Source organism: Leucoraja erinacea, chromosome 6 (genome assembly GCF_028641065.1).
Source record: "Leucoraja erinacea ecotype New England chromosome 6, Leri_hhj_1, whole genome shotgun sequence".
NCBI lineage: Eukaryota > Metazoa > Chordata > Chondrichthyes > Rajiformes > Rajidae > Leucoraja > Leucoraja erinaceus.
The window spans coordinates 79595048-79607623 of NC_073382.1; positions in this window are offsets into that span (position 1 = coordinate 79595048).

Genomic DNA, 12576 nt, shown 5'->3' on the forward strand with positions numbered 1-12576 from the left:
AACTGAAATGCAGTGCTGATAGGAGTATTTCTCAAATTCCGAAAACTGGCAGCCCTAAAGACTTAATCAGTGAAAATGGATCTGTCTATAACTGTTCGGTTTTCTGTTCTGTGAGCTCAGAAAAAAGACTCAGGGTCCACACTTGTTGCTAATATAGTGGAGACATCGGTGCGGCGTTGATGATGGCGCTGACCGATGGACGGGGATGCATCATGTGGGAATGAGGTCGCCGCTGCCGGGGGAAGAAACAATGGAGGATCCCACGTGGGGGAACTGCCGTAAGGGAGGGGAAGGGAGGGGGAGAACAAAGGGGGGGGGACCTCATTGAAACTTATAGAATAATGAAAGGCATCGATAGCGTGGATGTAGAAAGGATGTTTCCACTGATAGGACAAGAGAGCATAGCCTCAGAATTAAAGGGCGCTCTTCAAGAGAGGAGGTGAGGAGGAACTTTAGTCAGAGGGTAGTTAATCTATGGAACATTGCCACAGAGGGCTGTGAAGGCCAAATCTGTGGATATTTATAAGGCAGAGGTAGACAAAATCTTGATTATAGTGGGTATCCAGAGTTATGGGGAGAAGGCAGGAATATGGGATTCAGTGGCAGAGATTGAATGCCAGAGTAGACTGGATGGGCCAAATGGCCTAATTCTACTCCTATAATTTATGGACGGGGAATGTTGACAAAGGGGGACCTGGTGCAGATGCTGTGTCTAATTTGTAACTTTGTCAGCGGCCTTTATGTGGCGACTCTTTGCACACTTAAGCTATGGTTCAAAGTTGAAAGTTAGAATCTTCCTTGCATGCATGTTTCATGGAGGTTACAGTAACTTCAAATCTACTTTATAAAACACAGAAAATGTGTTTGGCCTGCAGGAACCTTCTTGCTAATGTTAACACGTTCAGCTCTTGAAGACCTAGTTTACAAGATCCAGAAATTTAGAGTGGATATGAATGTTCTACATATACTTATTGAATGCTTAGGACAGCAAGGCAATTGAGTATTGGAGGAAGAGTGAGGCTAATCGTAAATTGGAGACACAGCATCTCATATTTCGCTTGGGCAAACTACAGACCAATGGTATGAATATTGATTTCTCTCACTTCAGGTAACCCCGGCATTCTCTCACTCTATCTCTCCCACACTCAAGTCACACTAGCTTCTCATTTTCAACCTACAAACAGCTAACAATGGCTGTTTCCTTTATCATCATTACTTTATTGCAAATCTTTCATTCATTGTTCTTTATCTCTCCACGTCACCGTCTATAACTCTCGTTTCCCTTATCACTAAATAATCTGAAGAATGGTCCTGACCCGATGACGGACAGAACAAGGTTGAATGTCTGTTGATGTTAGCACACAATAGGATTTGCGACATTAGTTTCCCAGTCTTCAGATACTTGATGCATTCCTTCTCTCCAGAGATGCTGCCTGTCCCGCTGAGCTACTCCAACTTTTTGTGCCTATCTTGAGTATTTTTAAGATGGATGTGGCAAAACAATCAATTTAGAATCATCAACAGTGAACTTGCATTTCTCTTGTGAGTTTTGAAGATGTTTAGAAGGATTAGAGTGGGTTTTATTTCCAGTCCTGAACAGTCACTTGTTCCAAAGCTGCTTGTCGCGTAACTAGGTCCAATTAGCAGCACTTCACGTTGAAAAATGTTCCTTTTCTCAGATGTCAAGTCGAGTTCCAAGCAAAGATGTGTTTAGCATTTCATTCTAGTTACCAGTGAACACTAATCATCCAATTTGGAGTTTCTTCTTAATTCAGTAACGTTTAATGCAAAGCATCTGTGAATTGAGATTTTTTTTTACCTCCTGCAAGTGAATCGAAAAAGAACCAATTAAAAAAGATAGATTGGCATTAGAAAGTCTCTTTCCGGATGTTTCTTACATGGGGTCGCATGATGGCACAGCGGTAGAGTTGCTGCCTTACAGTGTCAGAGATCCGGGTTCGATCCTATGGGTGCTGTCTGTACGGAGTTTGATTCAAATTCAGATTCAGATTCAATTTTAATTGTCATTGTCAGTGTACAGTACAGAGACAACAAAATTTAGAATCATCAACAGTGAACTTGCATTTCTCTTGTGAGTTTTGAAGATGTTTAGAAGGATTAGAGTGGGTTTTATTTCCAGTCCTGAACAGTCACTTGTTCCAAAGCTGCTTGTCGTGTAACTAGGTCCAATTAGCAGCACTTCACGTTGAAAAATGTTCCTTTTTGTACGTTCTCCCCGTGACCTGCGTGGGTTTTCTCCGAGATATTCAATTTCCTCTCATGCTCCAAACATGTACAGGTTTGTAAGTTAATTGGCTTGGTGTAATTGTAAAATTGATCCTAATGTGTGTACGATAGTGTTAGTGTGCAGGGATCGCTGGTCGGTGCAGACTCGGGGGTGGGACAAAGGCATGTTTCCACGCTGAATCACTAAACTGAACAAACAAAAATGCAAGCTAGACTGTGAGAACAAATCCTAGACTGGGTGTGTCCCCATGTACACTGCTAGTCATGTCTATCATGAAAATTAATTTGGAAAAAATACATAACACACAGATAAGAGATAGACATGTTCATCAACAGATGCAAGAGCTTTTAAAATGATTAAATGAATTTTGAGCTATTTTGTCAATTTTTTGTTTTGTTTTTCAAAAATAGATGGAAAATCATAGCAATTTTACTTCGGAGTCACGTGAGTGATTCCGTGAAGAACCCAGCTCCACTGCGCATGCGGCATAATCGCACAGCTGTGCAGAACGCGGCCAGCGGGAGTCGGCAGCTCCCGCATCCAAGGACGAGAGGTAAGTACTTACCTTAATCGGGCCTTGTGGTTTTTTGCTCCAGGGGGAGCAAAGTAGAGAGGCATGGTGAGCGGCCCCCGTTTCGACTCCAGCGTGGAGCCGACAGTGGACGGGGAAAAGGCGCTACCCGGACCGCAAACGCTGCGGACCGCTGCAGGGAGCTGCGCTGATGCCGGTCCGCTGAACAGCTGTTTGGTAACAGCAGCGGACCGGCGGGAAGTTTAAAAACCCGACCGGCAGCCCTGCAGACTCCTGACAAGGAGAATCGCCGCCCGGGAACCGCTACAATGCCGCCTGAAAAACGGCAGGCAGCCTCTACATACAGGTAAGACAAAAATCTTCCCAATTTAACAGGTTCTACAGGAGCCAAATTCCTCCAAAACTGGAACAGGTTGGAGACAGCAAAAATAAGTATGTCTGTCTCCCCAAGCCAGAGGAGGTCATGGAGTTCACCTCCAGGGAAAAAAGGGGCACTGGCTGAATGCCAAGGGAGCTGACTCCTACCCCAGTGCTATTGCACTAGCCATCTCCCTTGACGAGGGATTGATGCAACAGCGGAGTTTGAGCTATGCCTCCTCCAACTTATAGCACACCCTTTTGCTCCCCCTTTTGAGGCTAGCTAAGGAGGCCAGGGCTGGGCTGGCTTAAACGCTGGGCAGGCGGACGAGAACAGCAGTATGCCAGGGGAGCAGGATCAGGAAGAGCTACTGGGTGTCGTGGGCCACTACATGGCTCCTCCACGCGACCATCTTCCCAACAAAGCCCTGCAGGAGCAGGCCTTTCTAGAGGCAAATCCGCAGGCAGCTGGGTCAGCAGACTCGCAGACAAGCAGCGAATTCTGAAGCTCCTAACAGAAGGGTCAAGATGTTACCGCCTTTGCTCGTTTTTTCCACGGATCATACTCTCCCAGGATGAGACTATCCCATTGCACTACCAGGGTGCTGACGCCTAAGATGTTCCCAAATTTGGGATACTCGACTGAACAATGGTGCATATAGACCTGCCCGCAACCCCAAATATATGGGGCTATGTAAACCGCTGCTGCGGGAAGAGAGGCAGCTAAACCTGTGCGCCTCATGAAGGCAGGCCATGGAACGAGCAGGACATCGCACCCAACACCCAGCTGGCAGCACCCCTCGGCATCCACCAGCAATATCAAACAAGGACTGGTGAAAGCCTGGCGACCGCTTCACATTACCCCCAAAGTTCTTTTTAGACAGGGGCCCAGAGCGGAGCCGTGGGAAAATGCGCCGCCCCACCGACAGCACCAGCATACCAGCAAACTAGGCCTTCATGAAAAAACAACAAACATGGAGGTAGGTAGTCTGGTTCCTCCCAGTTTACACTAAACAAGGGTGTTCTACTAACTGCGGGGGGGGGGGGGGGGGCATTTACACTTGTTAATAAGCATGGGATGCTGTCACAAATAACTAAAATATACTCAACAGTATTAGAGGATAAAAACAAATTCAAATTGGGCATATTACCGCCAGTTCAGCAATGCGCCCAAAGGGCACTTTCTCCCTCTAAGAAAAGAGAAGTGAGAAGGTCAAGCTGAACTAGGAAGGCTCATTACTAAACGGATCATGGGAGTAAACATGAACCATTGGAAACTACAAAAGATGGTGAATGTAGCATCATCATTGATCTAATATCACTAAATAAATCTGTTGAGTATATATACACATTAAGATGGAGATGGGTTTTTGTCACTGCCAGACATCTGATCTCCCAAGGATACCTAAGGGGAGCATTGATATGGAAGATGCTAACTATCTTATACCCATACACTAGGATCATTATAGATACCTAAAAATTTTACCTGGATAATGGATATCCCGGTTAGGGCAACCATGGGAGCATAGAGCAGTCCCTATGGCCTAACCTCAGCCCTAAACTATTAAATATTAAAACGGCCATGAAAATATTAAGAAAACAAGCATAATCATGGCATATATTGGATGATATCCTCATATTAGGGGAAACAAAGGAATTAGCTGTGGCAGCAGTTCTAGCTACGAAACAGCTCCCTAAAGCTCTGAGGTTTATCCCACGCCCAGATAAACCAGAATTGAAGCGTTAACTACCAAGGATTATCTGGGCTTCAATAATAATTCCGTCCATATGACTGTTACTTTGCCAAGGTACTTGGGTCACTATAATCAACTCATGAATGTACCCACTGAAGCTATATCACAACTAAGGTGGTGGGTAGACATCTATTTGGCATAGTTTTCAGCCCTATTATCATCACCAATCCCAATTTGGTTATTAAAAACCGATGCCAATACTTTAGGCTGGGGAGCAACTAAACTCCATATCCAGCACAGGTAACAGATGGACCAATTCACAAACATCGTTACTACACATACCGGGCATCAACTACTTAGGATTGGTGAGCGTCTATTGGGCAAAAAAGCATATGCATTTCAAATGCAGCACGTACATATGTGGTTACGGATTGATAATACTATGGTGGTGGCTTATATCAACCATATGGGGAGCATAATAATCATTGTTGTGCATCAAATTGGTCAAACAAATCTGGCAATGGTGTGTCAAAAGACATTTTAACTATCAGCTGCCTATGTCCTAGGAAGCTAGAACACAGTGGGAGACACCAGGTCACGGGGTAAAATTTATGATTACATTGAATAGATGTTAAACCCAAAATATCTGCTAAAGGTATTAAGCAGTTTGAAAGCCAGATATCAATTTGGTTGCACAAGAAGGAATCACCAGTAACCTATGTATGTGACTTGGGAACCAGATTAGAGGCAGCAGCGATAGATGCCTACACGCTGGAAGGGGGAATTTCTGCTTTGCCTTCCTCCCTTCTGCCTCATCAGACGGGCACTTCGCAATACAGATGGGAGTCTCCGAGATATTGAACGTGCCCGACCGGCCTACACAGCCATGGTTCCCAGTTCATCACGACACGGTGGGCGAGTCACCTATGGATTTCCCTAGTGGACCATGGTTGCTGACTCAACCCAGTATCAGGCACAAGCCACCCATGCCAGGGAAACATCAAACTCCTGGGTGCAGGGTTTCAATAGACCTTACCAGGGACTGGGATTATCCAAGGGACCACCATGTCGGCATCCCTGCGAACAGTCAGTAAAAGCTAACATGGGTAAAATACTGCCACGACGCAGGGACAACATACCGAACTATTCAACCACTGACGTATTGGAGTTCTTGGAACATCTACACCATGACTAAAAGGTGAGTTACAATGCCGTAAATACAGCATGAAGCGCCTTATCTGCTTATCTAAAACAGCATGACAGCAGAGCATGGGATCCCATCCACTGAAGGTAAACTTATGAAGGGCAACTATAATATAAGCCCCAAACACCCAGGTATATACCCATGTATGGGATATTGGTGTGATATTGACATATCTCAGAGAATGGCACCAGCCAGATCCCTCAGCTTGCTTAATCTATGTTTTAAAAAACGCTCATGCTTATGGCTCTCGTACACGCTCACAGAGTCCGGTCACTCCATAAACTAGACTGGATAACATGGTGATTACCCCAGACGCATCACGTTCATATTTAGGTCTGGTAAAATCTAACTCGCAGGTATATGGGACTAGGCGAGATTATGAGTTCGGCACGAACTAGTAGGGTCGAGATCGCCTGTGTTTTCCGTGCTGTAGTCGTTATATGGCTATATGGACCAGGAACGCCCAATTCACTGGTGGGATTCCGGGCCTACCCACCAGAGTCCAGGTTGAGTGTGGTGACCCATCTACTACTATATATAGACACAACCCACAATCTTAGAGGGAGAGGAAAGCCTATGGGTCAACCACAGTAACCCAAGACGGGGTACGAGCCAAACCACTCCAAGGTGGCTCAAACAGGTACTGAAAGCTGCCGGAATAGATAATAATACATTTAATCCCATTCCACTAGGGCAGCATTGGTATCAGCGGCTGAACGAATGGACATCCCGGTTGACCACATTTTCAATACAGCAGAATGGTCAAGGGAACGGCGTTCAGAACATTTTTTATTATAAACCGTTGATAAACCTGATTTAATTGCAGGAGAATATTACAAACTGCAATATTAATTTAAGCTCAGAGGAGCTCTTTATGTTGTTATTGATAACAAATACCTTTCTGTTTCTTTTGAAAGCAGATCCACTGGTTGATTACGATAACACTTCCGCCCTCATAAACTTCGGCAGTGAGTGAAATAAAAACTGTTACACGGTTTGAAATCACAGACCTTTGAAGTCTTCACGGAATCACTCACGTGACTCCGAAGTAAAATAGTAGGATTAAACGAGTACTTACCAGTATGAAGTTTGATCTGTATTTTATGAGGAGTTACGGTGAGGTATTACGTGCCCGCCGCTCCCACCCTCATTATATAGATCAAACTAATAAACTGATGTCTCGTGATCTTTACTATCTTACTTCAAATATTGTGTCTATCCTGTGATTTCACACCGCTGCTTCGAAGTATGCCGCATGCGCAGTGGAGCTGGGTTCTTCACGTAATACCTCACCGTAACTCCTCATAAAATACAGATCAAACTTCATACTGGTAAGTACTCGTTTAATCCTACTATTAATTAGCTCAATGATACATGGTGATTAGATAACATCAGTAGTAAAATTGGCAACTTAACTAGCAGGTACACACAAATGCTGGAGAAACTCAGCGGGTGCAGCAGCATCTATGGAGCGAAGGAAATAGGCAACGTTTCGGGCCGAAACCCTTCTTCAGACTCAAACTTAAACTTAACTAGCAGTGCAGGTTTCCACTCCGCCCACAACAGCCTCCTTTGTTCTACTCATCACACTATATTCTTATCTAATTCCATAACCTGCAGAACTTTCCACTTGTCACCTTACAGCCTCTGTTTCTATCTCCACCCCTCTCTACCTAGTACCTCCTGCCCATCAATCCCTTCCCACCTAGAACCCAGAAATCGGAGGTGCAAAGGGACTTGAGAGTGCTGGTGCAGGACTCCCAAAAAGTTAATTTGCAAGTAGAATCGGTAGTAAGGAAGACAAATTCAATGCTAGCATTTATATCATGAGGACTGGAATAAGGTGCTCGTCAGGTCCCATTTGGAGTATTGTGAGCAAATGTGGGTCCCATATCTGAGGAAGGATGTGTTGGCTCTGGAGAGGGTTCAGAGAAGGTTTATGAGAATGATCCCAGGAATGAGGTGGTTAGCATATGATGAGAGTTTGACAGCACTGGGTCTCTACTCGCCAGAGTTCAGAAGGTTGAAACTTATAGAATAATGGAAGGCATAAAGTGGATATTTTCTCCATGTGGCCTCCTCTACATTGGTAAGACAAAACATACACAAAATGAACATTTCATTCAAACCTGCACACTGTCTGTCACGGCCAGTTGGAGCTTGTGTTAGCTAACAATTTAAAATCCCCTTCTGATTCCCATATCAAACCTCACTATCCTCCATCTTTTCACTGCCAGAATGAGGCCTTAGTTTAGTTTAGTTTAGTCTAGTTTAGTTTAGTTTAGTTTAGTTTAGTTTAGTTTAGTTTAGTTTAGTTTAGTTTAGTTTAGTTTAGTTTAGTTTAGTTTAGTTTAGTTTAGTTTAGTTTACAGATACAGCGCAGAAACAGGTCCTTTGGCTCACTGAGTCCGCACTGACCAGCGATCCCCCACACACTAACACCATCCTACACACTAAGGACAATTTTACATTTTTATCAACCCAATTAACCTACAAACCTATAAGTCTTTGTAGTGTGGAAGGAAACTGGAGCGCTCGGAGTAAACCCACGCAGGTCACAGAGAGAAAGTACAAACTCCGTTTAGACTGCACCAGTAGTCGGGATCGAAGCCGGGTCTCCGGCGCTGTAAGGCAGCGACTCTACTGTTGTGCCGCCGTGCCGCCCTAATATATGCAAGCAGGAAGAACAGCACCTCATGTTCACTGAGGGGAACCTATAACCCAACACATGACTACAATTCCAGGTGATCCCTCTTCCTTTTCATATGCACAGCTACCCCCCCCCCCCCCCCCTCCCCCCCATGCCACAAGCCTTTCTTTCCTCTACCTTTGTCCCCCTGACCAGCTCCTTCCGCATCCTCCATCCACTCATCACCCAGTCCTCCCCACTCCGGGTCCCTACTTCTCTACACCTCATCCCAACATTCTCTTCATTACATTGTCCCTCCCTTGGGCTCTGCATTACAATTATATTCCACAATTTGCCCGTCAACAGTAGCTATCTCTATCTTTCTCACCGCCATCCAAATAATCTGACAATTAACCCCTTCTTACATGGATCCATGGATCACGTGCCAGTTGTTATCCCACCCCTTCCCCTCCTGTCTTTCTGTTAGCTACGTTTCCTCTATTTCATTGAACTAAAGAAAGCTCCTGACCTGAAATTGTGTCTGCCTATATCCCTCCACAGATGCTGTCTGACCAGTTGAGTTTTTCCTGCAAATTGTTTTTGTCTCAAACTGCCAAATGCAGTCTGATGTGCCTCCAAGAATGACAATAAGTAAGATTTGAAGAAGGGTCTCGGCCCGAGATGTCACCAGTTCATTCTCTCCAGAGATGCTGCATGTTCAGCTGAGCTACTCCAGCATTTTGTGTCTATTTTCGGTTTCTTCTTACACAATAAGTAAGATTTCATTGAGTCATATGTTATCTCTCTTTATCCAGCCATGCAAGGTCAATGTGGTGTGGAATGCTTTCACCAGCTCACTGCATTAAAGAGGGAACAGGGTGAAGAGATAGACAATAGACAATAGACAATAGGTGCAGGAGTAGGCCATTCGGCCCTTCGAGCCAGCATCGCTATTCAATGTGATCATGACTAATCATCCCTAATCAGTACCACGTTCCTGCCTTCTCCCCATATCCCAATAGGCAGAAGATTAGCAGTCAGAAGATCAGCAGGGGAGATGCAGATCTATTGCAGATGGCCAAGAGTCTCACTTCTTCGCTACATTGACGACGGCATCGGTGCTACCTCCTGCACCCATGCAGAACTCACCAACTTCATTAACTTCACCACCAATTGCCATCCTGCACTCAAATTCACTTGGACCATCTCTGACATCTCCCTCCCATTTCTTGATCTCACCGCTTCCATCACAGGAGATAAACTATCAACTGGTATCTACTATATTTTTTTCCGGTTTCTAAACACTTTAACTCCCCCTCCCATACCCACACTGACCTTTCTGCCCTGGGCCTCCTCCACTGTCAGAGTGAGGACCAATGCAAACTGGAGGAACAGCACCTCATATTTCATTTGGGCAGCTTACACCCCAGCGATATGAACATTGACAGCCCTAACTTCAAGTAACCCTTGCTTTCCCTCTCTCTCCATCCCTCCCCCACCCTAGTTCTCCGACGAGTTTGACTGTCCTCTTGATAATATTTAATCTCTGTTTGCTTCGTTGTCACCTTCTCCTAGTTAACAATGATCTATTCTATATTTTCCTTGAACTGCAACCTCCTTGATGTCCCATTTTCACCTTACTCTTCCATATCTCTGTGTCTCCCTCTCCCCTGACTATCAGAAGAAAAACATCAGCCATTCCTTCTATCCAGAGATGCTGCCTGTCCCGCTGAGTTACTCCAGCATTTTGTGTTTATCTTTGGTGTGAACCAGCATCTGCACACTCTTGCTGACTCGGTGGGCTGAAGGGCCTGTTTTCACACTGTATTTCTAAACTAAAAAAAAGTGCAGTGCATATATTCGGTGTATGTAAATGTTGACCTGCATATGCTTTATCTCAATGCTGACAACATGTCAGTCCTCTAATTAATATCTCTGATAAATCACCAGCCTGGGGCCACATACTGATGTTTTGAATAATGCATGTTCATTGCAAAGTAAAAATACATTTTTGGTGGTCTCCAATGTTTAAATTTGTTTAAGAACTTCAGTGCTAATGTCAGTTTATTTTAGTTAGCATTTGTGGAAATCTAATCTATCTGTTGAACAGCCTTGAAACATAAATCCTCTTCTGAACTCAGAACAACTCTTGAGATTTAGAGGTCTCCTATTTAAAACAATAACTCGCAGGTCTGAGAGCGAGGAATATAAGGTGAAGTACATTCTTCCATCCATCATGGAAAGATCAGACAAAAGGTCCCCATTATTTATTTTAAGCTTTTATGTTTTAGAAGGACACTGTATTTATACTTCTACTGAACTTTGCCTATTTGAGATTGTTTACATGAGAAGTCCCCAGGCCGGTTTTAGAATTTTCCACTTTATATTTTTTTGTAAAAGACCTTGATGAAAAATAATTGATTGTGGGAATCAGTCCACTGACAAGTGGAACAATAAGTAATCTGCTCTGACAAACCTTTACACAGGCTCGCTATGAACATAAAGGTAAAGGTGGCTTATTGTGAAGGGGAAAATATTTAATAGGAATCTGTGCGGTAACATTTTCACACAAAGGGTGGTGGGTGTATGGAACGAGCTGCCAGAGGAGGTAGTTGAGGCAGGGACTATCCCAACATTTAAGAAACAGTTAGACAGGTACATGGATGGGACAGTTTCAGAGGGATATGGACCAAATGTGGGCAGGTGGGACCAGTGTAATTGGGACCTTGTTGGCCGGTGTGGGCAGGTTGGGCCGAAGGGCCTGTTTCATTGCTGTATCACGCTATAACTACGACTCTTTGTCTATTGGGCCGCTGGATAAAAGGCTGTATATTTTGACAGGTTTATCAGCAAGCAGCCGGGGTATGTGGGGGAATTAACTCAAGTGGCTGAATTCATCTGCTGTATTTTTCCTGCATAGCATTCAATTCAACTGTGTGTTGAGTTTGACAGTTTAGCAAGGTCAAAACATAATTAGGTTTGTTCTCAATATTTGACTATTTGGGGATGTCTACACTAATTGTCCTGATTAGGTGATGGTTGTGTTGAAAAGCTTGAGAAATCACTTCAGGGAGATACTAGGTGTCAACAGTATCTGGATTGGCCTGTGTGATGACAGCAGATTTATTTTTAAAGAGTTCAATGAAAATTAAATATTTTGCATTAACAAAATTCCCATTCATTTATACTGCCATCAACCTCTCTAATACCATATGACATTGTACTGACTTGGGGCATTGGTTTTGTCATTTTGCACAATTCTTTTTTGTTTGTTTTATGTGCGTGTGTGTGTGTGTGTGTGTGTGTGTGTGTGTGTGTGTGTGTGTGTGTGTGTGTGTGTGTGTGTGTGTGTGTGTGTGTGTGTGTGTGTGTGTGTGTGTGTGTGTATAAACACACACACACACACCAATTTATATATATATATATATAAACATGTTATGCACCGAAGATAGACACGGAATGCTGGATGCAACAGGTCAGGCAGCATCTCTGGAATGATGGAATGCGTGACGTTTCGGGTCGAGACCCTTCTTCAGACTCAACCTAGATTAAAATAGTAAGGGGAGGAATTTCAAATTAATGTGACAATTTTTCAAATTGTAAACTCTTTCCGCTACAGTTAAATGCACATAACGTTGACAGATTTACATTTAAGAAGGAGTTCAATTAAATAATTAAATGTTTTGCAATAACCCAATTCTCATTCATTTATACTGACATCTATATGACATTATACTGACTTGGGCATTGGTTTTGTCTTTTTGCACTATTATTGTTTGTTATTTTTATATGTATGTATGTATGTATGTATGTGTGTGTGTATGTATGTATGTATGTATGTATGTATGTGTGTATGTATGTATGTATGTATGTATGTATGTATGTATGTATGTGTGTGTGTGTGTATGTGTG